Genomic DNA, 14,481 nt, shown 5'->3' on the forward strand with positions numbered 1-14,481 from the left:
TACCTTCAGAACAGGTAGACAGGTGCCATTTTGTGGGCACTGGTGCCAAACTGGGGAACCTAATGCCATCCAAACGCTACACTATTATAGACAGGGAGGAGGACTGTACGGAGTGTAGTGACATCTAGGAAGTGCAGCCTGGAAAGTGAAATTAACTGACTGCCCTGCCTCTATGCCTGAGGCATAGAAGTGGGGCAGGCAATATAACTGACAGCTCAGATTTTATATACATCTATAACAGGTTTGGGCTCATGTGTAATTTGCAAAGAACGTTTATTATACAGCTTTTTATGTCTGGGTGACAGGTCTCCTTTATGAAGACCGGGGCCATAAAAATCCTTTTTGTTGGAAAGCACTGCTTTAGACTAATACCACACTGGGCTGTTTCTTTGCCTGCATGTAAGTGCAGACCAAGAAACAGCCCCTTCATTCACATCTACGATCTTTTGTGTCTGAACCCAGAGGCACTGAGTTAGCCGGGGTGCAGTAATGTGGAGCGGAATTTAGCATGAAAATGTATATTCACGTGTTTCGACTACAAATTCCGCTCCGTGTGTCTGCACCCAGGCTGACGTGCCTCTGGGTGCAGACACAGAGGAGCACAGAGCATAGGGGCTGTTCATTGGCTTGCACTTATTCACTGGCCAAGAAAAAACCCTGCGTGCCAGCACCTTAAAGTGAAAAGGATAAATGGTAAGTCAAATTTCAAATTAAAATTTTTGTTGTAATTAGTCCTTTAGGGCTTCAGTGCTCCAGTGCTAGGAAATGGGCATGACTCCTGACTTGTATCCTGATATGCGCTGAAAATCTCAAAATAGGGGACCGACCCTCTGATGATCAAATTTCAAAGATCAACCATATTGGTCCAACTTAGAAACATTTATCAAGGTTAAAGGTTTCCTTGACTGAGCAACCGAATATTACAGATTGGTCTGAATATGGACTTCATATTGACTATGGGGTGCATTCTCGAAACCATAATTTTTTTTTTTTTTTTTTTGAGAAAAAAAATCGTATTTTTTCAAATTTATAGAACTTTTCGTTATGTCCACGATATTTTCATTAAAATTCCACCAAAAAGTCATATTTTTCACAACAAATATGAACATCTCGGAATTCATTCAAGCTTTGGTATCGTGACTATCCTCAGAGTGCCACTGAGTCCTATGGGAGGCTTCTAAAATCATGCACTGAAGGTTTCAAAGCCACAAATGTTTTCGCACCGTTTACGGTAGTTCGGATCCAAACATTTTGTGACTTTCGGATCGCAACCACAATATTTTCATACGACCAAGAAAAGAATTTTCGTGACATTTTCGAACATACTCCGAATGTTTTGCTATCGCGATTTTAACCACAAAAAAATTGTTTTTCGTATGACCAAAAAAAGAATTTTCGAACATTTCAAATTACTGATGTTACTCCCAAAAATCGTGGTTTAATGAATGGGCCCCCATGTTTATATATATCCACATAATCAAGCATTCAGCAATGAAAAATGAAGCACCAGGGGCAAAAATCTGGCATGTATAGACGTTATTTCATTTTATTACTGGAGAGGTTTATGGAGGATAAGCACATATTAAAAAATGTTGATATATTTTACTGAATAATCATAGGAAATGAATGAAAAGGAAGTAATGATAAACCTTTTATTCTGTAATAACTACTCAGCAAAATTTCTCTCACTCTCTGAAAATAACCTAAAAATTAGCCTGACCAAGATCCCAGTATCTACTGAGATTCTATGTGGCAAAAACTCTGTGGTTTTCTGCCAGGTCTGAACCATGTTTCTCACACAGCTTCTTAATTTGAAGGGCTACGGTGACCCAGACACTGTGCTATTGTATTAACTCTATAAATTATAAATGGCGAGCCATAAGCCCCTGCCTACTGTATCAGCTGGTGTGTCGGATCGTTTTCATCTTGACCTTATTTCACCAAAAGCAAAATGTTATATTCTGGAAATTGGGAAAATATTGCAAGAAAACTAACAAGGCTACAACATTGGGAAATAAAGGTTACATTTCTATACTCCCCGTCACTAAAGGGAAATCGTGTTATTGCATAACTAGCAACCGTCTACCATGAAGTCTTTGGAAACCTCTCCAATCCCTGAAAGGCCATGACTCTTACTCTTACAATCTCTCCAAATTCAACTTTTATTTTCTACAGTTTCCTTCTTTGGATAATTTATCCAAGTACTGTTTTATTAACAGTACCTGTACTTGATCCCAACTAAGATATAATTACCCCTTATTGGGGGCAGAACAACCCTATTGGGTTTATTTCATGGTTAAATGATTCCCTTTTCTCTGTAATAATAAAACAGTACCTGTACTTGATCCCAACTAAGATATAATTACCCCTTATTGGGGGCAGAACAGCCCTATTGGGTTTATTTCATGGTTAAATGATTCCCTTTTCTCTGTAATAATAAAACAGTACCTGTACTTGATCCCAACTAAGATATAATTACCCCTTATTGGGGGCAGAACAGCCCTATTGGGTTTATTTCATGGTTAAATGATTCCCTTTTCTCTGTAATAATAAAACAGTACCTGTACTTGATCCCAACTAAGATATAATTACCCCTTATTGGGGCAGAACAACCCTATTGGGTTTATTTCATGGTTAAATGATTCCCTTTTCTCTGTAATAATAAAACAGTACCTGTACTTGATCCCAACTAAGATATAATTACCCCTTATTGGGGGCAGAACAGCCCTATTGGGTTTATTTCATGGTTAAATGATTCCCTTTTCTCTGTAATAATAAAACAGTACCTGTACTTGATCCTAACTAAGATATAATTACCCCTTATTGGGGGCAGAACCGCCCTATTGGGTTTATTTCATGGTTAAATGATTCCCTTTTCTCTGTAATAATAAAACAGTACCTGTACTTGATCCCAACTAAGATATAATTACCCCTTATTGGGGGCAGAACAGCCCTATTGGGTTTATTTCATGGTTAAATTATTCCCTTTTCTCTGTAATAATAAAACAGTACCTGTACTTGATCCCAACTAAGATATAATTACCCCTTATTGGGGCAGAACAACCCTATTGGGTTTATTTCATGGTTAAATGATTCCCTTTTCTCTGTAATAATAAAACAGTACCTGTACTTGATCCCAACTAAGATATAATTACCCCTTATTGGGGGCAGAACAGCCCTATTGGGGTTATTTCATGGTTAAATGATTCCCTTTTCTCTGTAATAATAAAACAGTACCTGTACTTGATCCCAACTAAGATATAATTACCCCTTATTGGGGCAGAACAGCCCTATTGGGTTTATTTAATGGTTAAATGATTCCCTTTTCTCTGTAATAATAAAACAGTACCTGTACTTGATCCCAACTAAGATATAAATAACCCTTACTGGGGGCAGAACAATCCTATTGGGTTTAATGAATGTTTTATTGATTTTTTTAGTAGACTTAAGGTATGGAGATCCAAATTACGGAAAGACCCCTTATCCGGAATACCCTTGGTCCCGAGCATTCTGGGTAACGGATCCTATACCTGTACTAGAAGCAGCGGCATAGCTTGAGGTTAATGGAATTTCTTCCAGGGAAGATAATCTGTGCCGGGAAATCGATGGGAATTGCATGTAGCCCGGGGGACTCTCTATCCCATGATGCTCCTGTTTTACTGCCCCTATATAGGGCTCTGACTGCTGATAATTTGCCTCACACAGTAAATGACAAATGCTGCCTATCCCACATTAAGGCTCTATAATAAGTATAGGCTGGTGTTTCTACTATCACAAAGCACCTACAGTAATAATCCTAATTATATTTATGCCATATATAAAGCAGTAATTTCAGACCAATGAAAGCGGCCATATTATATAAAGTGACAGATGACTCCCAGGCAGAACAATGTATACACACTGCCGCAGCCACATGCCACTAAACATACAATATGTGACATTTGTCGACTAGATATAATATTGTATATATTCAATATACAATATTAAACGTAAATAAGACATTATCATCAATTCGTAGGCAATAATTCAAAGCCTTACCTTGACGCTCCTCTCACAGTATCAGCTGCCTCCTTCCACCTCCTCAGCCTGGAACGCCGCCCCCTGACGTCACTGACATATTCCCAGCTGCCGCCTCGCCGCCATCTTTGTTCATGGCGTAATCATTGTACCGCAGATTAGCCCTTTCTCTACGCTGTGCCCACATTAAAAATGGCGCCCAAATCACATGATAGGTTTATCCCTGAGGGTAGGGCTTGGAATGCCGCATTAAGCTGGTGGGAGGGGGGGTGTAGGGTCACGTTGTACAGTGTGTATTCCCGTGATGGATTTTCTTGCTTTGATTCATGGTGTAAATGCGCAGGGCGTAGGGTTTAAATAGGATGTCTGGTTGTTTTTACCACATAAACGAGTAGCAGCTTTTTAATGAAGAAATCATGGATAAGAAATAAACATATTTAAGTCGTGTGGACGATTATTATTATGTTTAGTCATGATTTTAGCCATCAGAAAGGTGATGAGGAGGAGGGAGGCTCAGAATGGTGTCAGAATGGCTAGTATGGAAGGGGGCTCAGAATGGTGTCTGAATGGCTAGTATGGAAGGGGGCTCAGAATGGTGTCTGAATGGCTAGTATGGAAGGGGGCTCAGAATGGCTAGTATGGAAGGGGGCTCAGAATGGTGTCAGAATGGCTAGTATGGAAGGGGGTCAGAATGGCTAGTATGGAAGGGGGCTCAGAATGGTGTCAGAATGGCTAGTATGGAAGGGGGGTCAGAATGGCTAGTATGGAAGGGGGCTCAGAATGGTGTCAGAATGGCTAGTATGGAAGGGGGCTCAGAATGGCTAGTATGGAAGGGGGCTCAGAATGGTGTCAGAATGGCTAGTATGGAAGGGGGGTCAGAATGGCTAGTATGGAAGGGGCTCAGAATGGTGTCAGAATGGCTAGTATGGAAGGGGGCTCAGAATGGTGTCAGAATGGCTAGTATGGAAGGGGGCTCAGAATGGTGTCAGAATGGCTAGTATGGAAGGGGGCTCAGAATGGTGTCAGAATGGCTAGTATGGAAGGGGGCTCAGAATGGTGTCAGAATGGCTAGTATGGAAGGGGGGTCAGAATGGCTAGTATGGAAGGGGGCTCAGAATGGTGTCAGAATGGCTAGTATGGAAGGGGCTCAGAATGGTGTCAGAATGGCTAGTATGGAAGGGGGGTCAGAATGGCTAGTATGGAAGGGGGCTCAGAATGGTGTCAGAATGGCTAGTATGGAAGGGGCTCAGAATGGTGTCAGAATGGCTAGTATGGAAGGGGGCTCAGAATGGCTAGTATGGAAGGGGGCTCAGAATGGTGTCAGAATGGCTAGTATGGAAGGGGGCTCAGAATGGTGTCTGAATGGCTATGGAGGGGCTCAATGGCAAGTAGAAGGGGCTCAGAATGGTTCAGAATGGCTAGTATGGAAGGGGGCTCAGAATGGTGTCAGAATGGCTAGTATGGAAGGGGGCTCAGAATGGTGTCAGAATGGCTAGTATGGAAGGGGGCTCAGAATGGGTGTCAGAATGGCTAGTATGGAAAGGGCGGGGTCAGAATGGCTAGTATGGAAGGGGGCTCAGAATGGTGTCAGAATGGCTAGTATGGAAGGGGGGCTCAGAATGGCTAGTATGGAAGGGGGCTCAGAATGGTGTCCAGAATGGCTAGTATGGAAGGGGGCTCAGAATGGTGTCAGAATGGCTAGTATGGAAGGGGGCTCAGAATGGTGTCAGAATGGCTAGTATGGAAGGGGGCTCAGAATGGTGTCAGAATGGCTAGTATGGAAGGGGGCTCAGAATGGTGTCAGAATGGCTAGTATGGAAGGGGCTCAGAATGGTGTCAGAATGGCTAGTATGGAAGGGGGCTCAGAATGGTGTCAGAATGGCTAGTATGGAAGGGGGCTCAGAATGGTGTCAGAATGGCTAGTATGGAAGGGGGCTCAGAATGGTGTCAGAATGGCTAGTATGGAAGGCAGAATGGCTAGTATGGAAGGGGGCTCAGAATGGTGTCAGAATGGCTAGTATGGAAGGGGGCTCAGAATGGTGTCTGAATGGCTAGTATGGAAGGGGGCTCAGAATGGTGTCAGAGATGGCTAGTATGGAAGGGGGCTCAGAATGGTGTCAGAATGGCTAGTATGGAAGGGGGCTCAGAATGGTGTCAGAATGGCTAGTATGGAAGGGGGCTCAGAATGGTGTCAGAATGGCTAGTATGGAAGGGGGGCTCAGAATGGCTAGTATGGAAGGGGGCTCAGAATGGTGTCAGAATGGCTAGTATGGAAGGGGGCTCAGAATGGTGTCTGAATGGCTAGTATGGAAGGGGGCTCAGAATGGTGTCAGAATGGCTAGTATGGAAGGGGGCTCAGAATGGTGTCAGAATGGCTAGTATGGAAGGGGGCTCAGAATGGTGTCAGAATGGCTAGTATGGAAGGGGGCTCAGAATGGTGTCAGAATGGCTAGTATGGAAGGGGGCTCAGAATGGTGTCAGAATGGCTAGTATGGAAGGGGGCTCAGAATGGTGTCAGAATGGCTAGTATGGAAGGGGGCTCAGAATGGTGTCAGAATGGCTAGTATGGAAGGGGGCTCAGAATGGTGTCAGAATGGCTAGTATGGAAGGGGGCTCAGAATGGTGTCAGAATGGCTAGTATCTGCATTAAATTCCAGAGCTGGGCCCAAATCAGGGACTTCACATTGAACCCAACTCAAGTGCAAGCTATGGGGGTTGTTTACCTTTGAGTCAATGTTTAGTAGGATGTAGAGAGTAATATTCTGACACAGTTTGCAATTCAATCAATTCATTTTTTATTGTAGTTTTTTTTTTAATTCAGTTTTTGTTCTCCAGTTTGGAGTTTCATCAGCTATCTGGTTGCTAGGGTCCAAATTACCTTAACAACCAGGGAGTGGTTTAAATGAGGGACAGGGATATGAATAGGAGAGGGGCTGAATAGAAAAATAAGTTATAAAAACGAGCAATAGTTTTCTGGCTGTTGGGGTCAGTGACCCACACTTGAAAGCTACAAACAATAAAAAAAACTATAATGAAAGCCAAATAAAAAGTTGCTTATAATTTGCCTTAGCATGTAACATACTAAAAGTTAACCTAAAGGTAAACCACCCCCTAAAAAAATCTGATGCAACTATATAGTAGCCCAAAACCTGCACCACAGGCCCAACAAAGGCTCAACTTGCTTGTGGGGTAACTAAAGGGTTTAGCAGTCCTCGTGCTAAATTTGCACTGGAGCCCCACGTTTGCTCCAGGTCCTCTTTTTTTCCCAGAAACTTGGAAACACACTGTAGGACAGGTGGGGCTCAAGCTCCCCACCACAGCGGTCCCCCCAATGTGCCCATCTGGAGAATGCTGTTGCACCCCTAGTACTTATGCATAGCACAAACCCACCTGGAAATCAGTGCCCTGAATGAAATCATACAACCTCCAATAGCCATTTTATTTTGAATATACAGCGGTGCAAAACAATGGTCAGTTTTAGTGTCCTATAGCAGGTTATAGGTTTATACACACACACTATCTCTGACACAGTCATATATACATACATACATACACACATACATACACACATACATACATACACACATACACACACCCACATCTGGAGTGATCTGACCAGATTGTTAGGAGATTGGAGTCAGAGGTGAGGAGGGGGCTGGGGATCCAGCATGAAAGTCTGGTTATTCCTTGACCCTCAACTGACCAGTTAAGCTGCATTCAAGGACCAGTTCATTTGCAGAGCAGTGACACTTTTCACACCAACTGCATTGAGATGGGATGTAAGTCTGCCGTGTAAACTACACCACGTACAAAATAATCACTAATATAAACGCAGGTAATTGGTGTTTAATGCAAGGAAAGTCTAGTGCTCAAAATAAAACAGCTTAACATAACTCAACTTTGTGCCAACACTTCCTTGTCTCCTTGTAAATTTTGCAACAAAGGGCTCCCCAATAAGTCGTAAGTCAAATGAAGAACAGAGAAAGAAAAATATTTAAACACAAGACAATACAATAATCTGCAGTCTTTTTCAAAATACATTGCTAGACATGATAATGCTATGGAGGGAAGGGGGAGTGGATGTGGGAATGGAGAGTGGGGTAAGGGTAGTGGAGTTCTCTGGCCCCAAGCTTTATATTATAACAAACACATGATGGGGGAAGGATGTGGGAAGAGGGGGCGTTTCAATCCTCTTCTTCCTCAAGGCTGTCTCAAATGTTGTAGTAGGCAATGCCAAAAAGTCTTCAAAGCTGTTTCGGTACCTGCACAGGTTATAGACATGCATGAAGGTTCTAATCTAAGGGGACGTCCATTTTGGATAGCCATCCATATGTATCATATATGTCCTTGTGCTTGTTTGTCAGTCTATTTGAAGAAATATTTTCCCAAAATGAGTTTGCAAAGACAGATAGGAGCCTTGGAATCAGGTCTGGAATGGGATCCAAAATAGGCCCTGGCATTCCAAGTACACAGAGGCCCAAACAACCCCCCAGCCCAATAAATAGTGACTGTCTATGGCGTCTTACAGCCCCCCTGGCATTCCCAGTACCCAGAGGCCCAAACAGCCCCCCACCAGCCTAATAATTAGTGACTGCCTATGGCACCTTACAGCAGCCCCTCTGGCATTTGCCTGAATCCACTGATTGCCAGTCTGGGCCTGTCTGGAAAACAGTCTAACAAATCCTTGGCTCTGATCAACTTGTGGATTGTCTTTGGTTTTCATAAGTCAGGCTTGACTCCCTCTGGTTGATGTTCACTCACAAACTTTGTAACATCCTGGTTAAACCAAGGGGTCTTTCAGTTCTAAAGGTATGAGCTGTCTCACCCCAGTGTGTGCCAAAGTGGGAGAAGAAAGAAGTTGGACATGGATCTGCAAACAGAGTCATTGTTGGGATAATGCAGTTGCAAACAAAGAAACGCCTCGGCAGACTGGCAATGTCTGGTTCACATTTACTACCTTTGCGGGGCTCCTTGTACATACCTGACTGCTTGACTCCATCTAGTGATGGCTCGGCATACTGTAGCCAGAGGTGGCCATGCCTGGGCCAAAACTGCAGGACAGGAATAATCTCATTTCATAGCACCAGTGTTTTCCCTTCAACGGTTAGATCTCTGAGGCTCCTTTTATTGAACTTAAGACATCCTATCATCCGTGGATTTTGATAATGCCAGACTAAATGGAAAAGGGGATGGTGTTAGGTTCCATTCTCCAAGGAGCAGGGTCTCTGACTTCCCACACTTGACTTTAGCCCCTAAAGCTCTGCCAAAATTTTCATTGACCATTGTCCATATCAAACCTGAAAAAGCAGGATAACCTTTGGGAAATAAACCATATGCGGCACATTATATACCAGTTATACTAAGTTAATTATATTATAAATAGTGCTATACACCTATGTGACATGATCTTGTTCGTTATCCAAATGGCTAAACAACTGTCTGTCCATATTAATCATACTAAGTCTTATTCTTAACCATGGGTCTCCAACAGGTTTTAAATCAAGTTTTGGGTTGCCCAGTTGTTTCTTTAAATGAATATGGCCCCCTGAAAAAGTAAGACTGATCCAAGTAAAAATATTACCAATCCCATTGTATCCTTTAGAACCTTTTTTTGTGCAAATCCTTGCTAATACCTCTCTTGTCCCCCAATGCCCTCCTTATCTTGCTCATCTCCCAATGATTCCATGGAGAATAACCACAGAACTTGCATGTCAAGATTTATGTCTCTCACTACCTCTTTGTTCTGGTTCTAAACATGGTGAGGAACATACCTTGCAATAGGCAGCAAATACTGTCTCAGTTGAGATGTTCTCATATTTCTGACTGTCGCCATATACAAGTAACATTTGAGCTAGCTCCCAAAAGCCTGTTCTGAGGTATTATCCAAAACCTAAATCCCAGCTACTTGAGTTTTAGTGGCCGAATGAGCAAACAGGTTTACCGGCAGCAGTACTAGAATGCTTCATGCTCTAGCACCAGCCCCGAAAAGTCTCTGTCGATTGAAAGTGTCTCAGTTATACTCTTATAAATCTAATATTGACCTTGAAAGGAAATAATACAACCTGTACATTTGTAAGGACCTTTAATGTTCACTAGATTTAGAGTCAGGTTCATTCCCCATACGTAATATTGTTGTAATGAACCATGAGTGTCCCTTGGAACATCATTGTCTATGTAGCAGGTTCTTGGCTCTCCCAGGTCTTTGTCAGCATTTCAGTTCCAACTGACATAAACATCCCCCCAGGCTATTCCCAAAGCGGGCATAGAACATTCCTCATGAACTTGAATTTCAGCTGGACCTTGCTTAATTAGGAGCAACAACCATAATGAATTTCTAAGCCTTATATTGAACTGAGCTGTTCATCAGCAACTATTGCTTAGAGGCCAGATGTATTTTGACAAGGTGCATGGGGTATTTTTGGATTCAGAATTGTGGCAGTTTTGTCAAATAATAAATCTCAGAAAAGTTGCTCCTTTTTTTTTAGGGTGAAGATATACAGAGCTACTAGTAGCAGCAACTTGTCACAGCTACAGAAATAGACAATGCTGATCATTTACTGATAATTGTCTCTACGTGTGTTTAGCAGAGGTAATTCTCAGTATTGTCTACGGCAGGGGATTTTCTGGGGTTTAGTAGCCGTGACAAGTAGCTGCTACTAGTAGCTCAGTGTGTCTTCCCCCCGAGCTACTGACCATTAGTAAATGCCCCCCACTTAGTGTTTACATTTTATTTGATAATAAATAAAAAGAGAGAATATCAATACAAATTTTTGTATTGTTTCCTATGCCATTGCACAACATGTGGTAACAAAAACTATATCAACAAATAGCCATGTAATTATCCCTTATTTTACTGTGTGTAGTTAGGCTAATGTCCCATGGGGAGATTTATTAGCTGTGATTATTAAAAAGTACTTGTACTTGATCCCAAGTAAGATATAATTACCCCTTATTGGGGGCAGAACAGCCCTATTGGGTTTATTTCATGGTTAAATGATTCCCTTTTCTCTGTAATAATAAAACAGTACCTGTACTTGATCCCAACTAAGATATAATTACCCCTTATTGGGGGCAGAACAGCCCTATTGGGTTTATTTAATGGTTAAATGATTCCCTTTTCTCTGTAATAATAAAACAGTACCTGTACTTGATCCCAACTAAGATATAATTACCCCTTATTGGGGCAGAACAGCCCTATTGGGTTTATTTCATGGTTAAATGATTCCCTTTTCTCTGTAATAATAAAACAGTACCTGTACTTGGTCCCAACTAAGATATAATTACCCCTTATTGGGGCAGAACAGCCCTATTGGGTTTATTTAATGGTTAAATGATTCCCTTTTCTCTGTAATAATAAAACAGTACCTGTACTTGATCCCAACTAAGATATAATTACCCCTTATTGGGGCAGAACAGCCCTATTGGGTTTATTTAATGGTTAAATGATTCCCTTTTCTCTGTAATAATAAAACAGTACCTGTACTTGATCCCAACTAAGATATAATTACCCCTTATTGGGGCAGAACAGCCCTATTGGGTTTATTTAATGGTTAAATGATTCCCTTTTCTCTGTAATAATAAAACAGTACCTGTACTGTATTACATCTCCAGAAAGTTGATCCAATAGAAAGTAAACAGAACTTGGTTGCAGGTCGGTCACCAATCTGAGGGGGTCCCGGTACAAAGAATAAAGTAATTAAGGCTCAGCATAGCTCAGAGTTTTATAAGACTGTGTAAAAACCAAGAAATATGATTTTAGACCCATATTACAGGTGTACATGTGTGTGTTTTATCTGGTGTCAACCATAATTTTAGATACATTTTTACCTAAATAAGGATAATAAAATTAAACATGATTTATTATTTAAACCAACAGCCAAAGCAAAATCTAACCATATTGCATCTCCTGCCTTGACCCCAGCCAGCTTGCTATTTAAATCTTCTTAGAAGGTAATCTTGCACAGGCGATCCTTTGTGAGAGCTATGTTGGCTGTCTGTGTTCAGTTTGTCAATAATGTCTTTAAAATGAGCCTCGTATTTGTCCTTTCTTATTATTCCTTCTATCAATGTAAGACTTAAGGTGCCCATACACGTTAAGATTCGCTCGCTTGGCGAGATCACCAAGCGAGCGGATCTTCACCCGATATCCCCACCTACGGGTGGGCGATATCGGGGAGCGTGTAGGCTAATTCGATCGTTTGGCCCTCGTTTCTGCCCCTACACGGGCTGATAAGCTGCCGAATCTGTCTAAGGGACCGATATCGGCAGCTACAATCGGCCCGTGTATGGGGACCTTTAGGCCAATGTCAGACACAGGGGCGGGCCAAGCCGACCGGGCGCCCTAGGCAACCCGGTCGGCCAACTCCACCCACCTCCCCCCCCCCCCGAACGGCGCATGCGCGCCAATGCACAGGAGGAGGTGCAGGGGGGCGGGGCGGTTAGTCGGTCATTGCCTCCGCCGCTAATGAAAAGTGGCGGAGGCAATGACAAATTAGCACTAGGGGTAGGCAGGAGAGGCTCCTGGCGCCCCCCAATCGTTGCGCCCTAGGCAGCTGCCTCTTCTGCCTACCCCTAGTTCCGGCCCTGGTCAGACAGGTCATTTTCTCCACTCGCTTGTATATATGATATATATATATATAATCGGATGTGCTGACTCCTTACACCTCCTATGTGTGATCAGCCTGTTAACAAACACATAGGGGAAGAGATACTAAAACTCTAACATTTCTCATTTGTTCTTATTTTAAAATTTGAATAAACTCGTTTCCAGGAATGTCTTACATATATTAAAAAGTCTGAACTGAAAAAGTCAGCGTGGGAAAAGTTGCAGAAAAGTCGCAAATATTCAGAACTTTTCGACTTGTGGCATGAAAACTGCAACTTTTTTGATTTGTCGCACAAAAAATCCAGCGTCAAAAATCCAAAACCTCTAAAGTTTCAAAGCAAAAGAAAAATCCTCAAGGGAAGGGACATCTACCACTGACTTCTACATGATCTCGGCAAATTTAGCTGGCGAATTGTCGGATTCGATTTTTAGCCGTTTGGATGCATAGTAAAGCCCCCCATACAAGGGCCGATAGTAGCTGCTGATATCGGTCCCTTAGACTGATTCGGCAGCTAATCGGCCCGTGTATGGGCACTACCGACGGGCCTGCCCGACCGATATCTGGCCTGAAATCGGCTAGATCTCGATAGGGCAGGTTACAAAATATAGCCGGATTGGGGACCGCATCAGTTTGTTAATGCGACCCCTGGACCGACTTTTCCTATACCTGTCGTTATAATTCGATCGTTTGGCCCCAGAGCCTGGATTCTCCCGATATCGCCCACCCGTTGTGCCTTTATATGTTCACAGAACCCCTCAGTGACTAGACAGGGAGGTCAGTGCCTCCCTTTATATTCCATTATTAACCCTTCTCTTACCATTTGTGTTGTTTCCCTTATATTACACTTTTCCACCATTACCCTTCAATGTAACAAACATACTACTTCTCATATATATTACGTTTTGCCACTTACCTGCCATTTCAAAACCTTAGTATTGCACATATTTATAACATACTGCCTCGTACAGGACAAATATAGTCATATAAATCTTGTTAAAGGTAACTGTAAATAAATATGTGTGTTGTGCAAAGCAATCTTAGCGTATTGGCTTCAGCCTTCAAGAGGTGGTGTAACATTTGGCAGCGGTTCTCTACATACTGCATTAGTCACATTTCATGTTAATAGTTCACACGTATCTCTATAAAAGAATGTTCTACACAGTACACAGTCTGACCTGCTAATTGTCTCTCCGGACTCGCTGTATCAGTGATTAAATACAAATGAGCTGTTCTAATGCAGCCAGATAGCGGTATTGAAAAACAGACCCACCGGCTGCCCCCAATGTTCTAATGCCAGGTCAGTTTTTTATTAACAGTTCTACCCATGTGACAGAGCCCAGGCCCAATCAGCATTCAAAGGGTAGAGGGTAGAGTTACCCACAAAAAAAGCAGGAACCCCGCAAGTTGTGGGTAGGATTTCTGAATGCGGTATAGATGCGGGTCTACGGGTATCTATATTTCTTATTTTATATTATATTATCTATATTTTATTCCATTAAACATTTTTTAAAATCTTTTTTTTTTAACCCCGCCCAGTGTCGGACTGAAGATGCCAGGGGCCCACCAGGAAACCTTGGACTATAGGCCCACTTTCTAAACTATTAATCCTCCTCTTCTCACTCAACCTCTTTATTATCCAAGTCTCTTTTTCTTCCTTCCATCTCTTTTTCCCATACAGAAATAGGGAATGATCCTGCAATTGGCCAAATAGTTGGAAGCAGGAGGGCCCACTGACACCTGGGCCCACCTGGAGTTTTCCTGGTATCCTGATGGGCCAGTCCCCGTCCACTTCTCATGATGATGTCACTTCCGGTTCGCAACAACAGCACTTCCTGTTTAATGGTGGTCATGGATCAGT

General features: G+C 42.5%; 1 protein-coding gene across 2 annotated transcripts in view; it reads right to left on the minus strand.

Moving 5' to 3' along the window:
- The window catches only part of atp6v0a1 (ATPase, H+ transporting, lysosomal V0 subunit a1), a 51,629-nt gene extending 47,484 nt beyond the window's left edge, over positions 1-4,145 (minus strand). The window contains exon 1 of one of the 2 annotated variants that reach the window (XM_012971484.3): positions 4,039-4,145. The gene's annotated coding sequence lies outside the window, so the exon portion shown is untranslated. 2 annotated transcript variants of the gene reach the window in all.
- Positions 4,146-14,481: the final 10,336 nt, after the last annotated feature.

The sequence above is a fragment of the Xenopus tropicalis genome, chromosome 10, assembly GCF_000004195.4.
Source record: "Xenopus tropicalis strain Nigerian chromosome 10, UCB_Xtro_10.0, whole genome shotgun sequence".
NCBI classification, from domain to species: Eukaryota; Metazoa; Chordata; class Amphibia; order Anura; family Pipidae; genus Xenopus; species Xenopus tropicalis.